The sequence below is a fragment of the Sinocyclocheilus grahami genome, unplaced genomic scaffold, assembly GCF_001515645.1.
Source record: "Sinocyclocheilus grahami isolate Dianchi unplaced genomic scaffold, SAMN03320097.WGS_v1.1 scaffold772.1, whole genome shotgun sequence".
NCBI classification, from domain to species: Eukaryota; Metazoa; Chordata; class Actinopteri; order Cypriniformes; family Cyprinidae; genus Sinocyclocheilus; species Sinocyclocheilus grahami.
Genome location: NW_015505951.1, coordinates 422,167 through 424,810, shown reverse-complemented (window position 1 = coordinate 424,810; position 2,644 = coordinate 422,167).

The following is a 2,644-nucleotide window of genomic DNA, read 5'->3' as shown; positions in this document are numbered from 1 at the left end:
GAGAATAAAAGTTACGCCTTCTTTCTTCGCGTGAACATTTGGGCGGCGTTATGCAAATCTTCCCACATAGTGAGGTAGACATGTGGGGGCGTGTTAGAACGAGCCGTTTTAGGTAGGCGTGGCTGACTCAACTTTTATAAAGAATATCTCTTTGGATTTGAGACTTTAGTCTTTGCAACTATACAGATTTTCTTTATGCACCAAGAGCTGCATAAAGAATGAAATCGCATCATATGACCCCTTTAAAAAATAGCTTCTACCTGATGCTCAGACAATGAGAGACCAGGCATTCTTACCTTCAGGATTTTAACAACTACTCTGTCGTTGCTGTTGATGTTGATGGCCTCAAACACTTCACTGTATTTGCCTCTTCCAAGCTTTCGTACAAGCTGGTAGTTATCCTGGTTGCTGAAGAAGACACAGGAAGCAATAAATAAATACAATTGTGCATTTTTTGTCAACATACTACTACCGTGCTTTTTCTATTTCCAAGGAAACACTGTACCATTGTTCAACCCCCCTTGAGTGTTTTTTGGCAAAGAAATCATGCTAAAATAGCATCTGTACCTCCAGCTAGGCACATGTGCTTCATAGTCCCAGTAGTCCTTGCTCTTCACAGTGTTGGCATCAGCATACACCCGTGCTTTGCTGCTCACCGGACCGGGCATGGCGGCGGGCTTAGCCAGTCGATCCGCCTTCCCTCCACCTACTACTACGAGACGCTCCAAGCGATAGCGACAAGTTGACCGTCTCTGCTGTGAAATACTACAGAAAGTATTGTGGTAGCGTAAAACACTGTAACAAGCCGCTTCAGTGCGATCTCTCGCGAGCAATTGTGATTGACAGCTGCTCAGCAGCGGCACGCATGACCTCGCGCTGACGCTCGCGCCACTCAAAGCCAAAGCATAAAGCTGCAGAAACCAGTTTATTTTCTTTCGGACCGCCAGCTTATTAAAAAATGCAAAGTCAGGATTTCATGATGCCTATCGGACAGCTCAATAAGATGTGTGTGTTTGTAAACACAATTAAATATAAATAAACTAACAGCTTGAAATAGATCGTAATATATGCGGTTGCCTGACGCAGCCCTCGTATTTTGCATGTAACGTTAAATAAACAGTGATGCAAGGCGAGGGGAATGAAAAATATTTAACTGAAGTAACTTACAGACCTGTCAAGCCCGCTGAATGTCGCTACGCGGTAAAGCGGAACCTAAACAACGTGAAGCGGCCGAAATGTCGAGTTGATCGATTGTCTCTGGAAGTGAACAGCGTTTGATCATCACTGTGTGTTATACTATTCATTACAGCGGTTCAGCAGTCTCACTTTAATAGCGTTCCCTCCGGATAAACGCGCTAGGCTAGCGAAAGCGATGGATGGGTTTAATTGGCCACTACAACTTCAACCCACACACGGCTCCAGATTTCCGATTAATCTTCAAATGGACTGTCCCAATTCCTCTCATTGATCCACCAATTAGATTCAGTAAGCGATCGCGGGAACCGCTGACAGGTAGGCGTCTCACTTTAATAGCGTTCCCTCCGGATAAACGCGCTAGGCTAGCGAAAGCGATTGATGGGTTTAATTGGCCACTTCAACTTCAACCCACACACGGCTCCAGATTTCCGATTAATCTTCAAATGGACTGTCCCAATTCCTCTCATTGATCCACCAATTAGATTCAGTAAGCGATCGCGGGAACCGCTGACAGGTAGGCGGATATCACCCCTAGGATAGCACTCCTGCCGATTTTTGCGATCGCATAGATGGAGTCACCGGAAATACTGTACGTACTTCCGGTAACATTTTCAAAATAAAAGCCACCGATTTGAGTCTCAAGAAATTCTTCTTCTTCTTCTTCTTCCGTTTTTTGGCGCGTTACATCCTGTGTGCATATCGCCACCTACTTTTGCTGTTATGCAGTCATGGTTTATTTATAATCAATTTCGTCCTTGTTTTTTGCTTTTCCTATTCTTACACGCATATATAGCTACACTAATATTCCAACTTAAATAATTATTCGACGCTCCATCCCATTCCTTCTCCCCAGGATCCACCCAGAGTCGCAAGAAATTGAACTGCAACTGAGTGTTTAAAGTGTGGAATCCCAAACAGCAGTTTTTCTGCTTTAACAATTATATTTTATATCTATAATTTATTTGTAGTGATTGTAAGATGTACATGTACATCACTTATACCATAAATGTGTACTGCATGCTGTATTATAGTCAGTCTGATACCTTTTACAAATATAGTTTAAATGATATTTTGGTGGGATAAAACAAAACCTCTATACCTGGGGTGGGCGAACTTGGCCCTTCCAGGTCACTTTCCTTCAGAGGTTAGCTCCAACCCTAATCAAACACACCTGAACCAGCTAATCATTGTCTTCAAGACTACTAGAAGGCTACAGGCAGGTGAGTTTTATCAGGGTTGGACCAAATCTCTGCAGGAAAGTGGCCTGGAAGGGCCAAGTTTGCCCATCACTGCTCTAAACCATAATGGTGTAACACGGGTGCCCAAACTCGGTCCTGGAGGGCCTGTGTCCTGCAGAGTTTAGCTCCAACCCCAATTAGACACACCTGAACCAGCTAATCAAGCTCTTACTAGGCATATTAGAAACTTCCCAGCAGGTGTGTTAAGG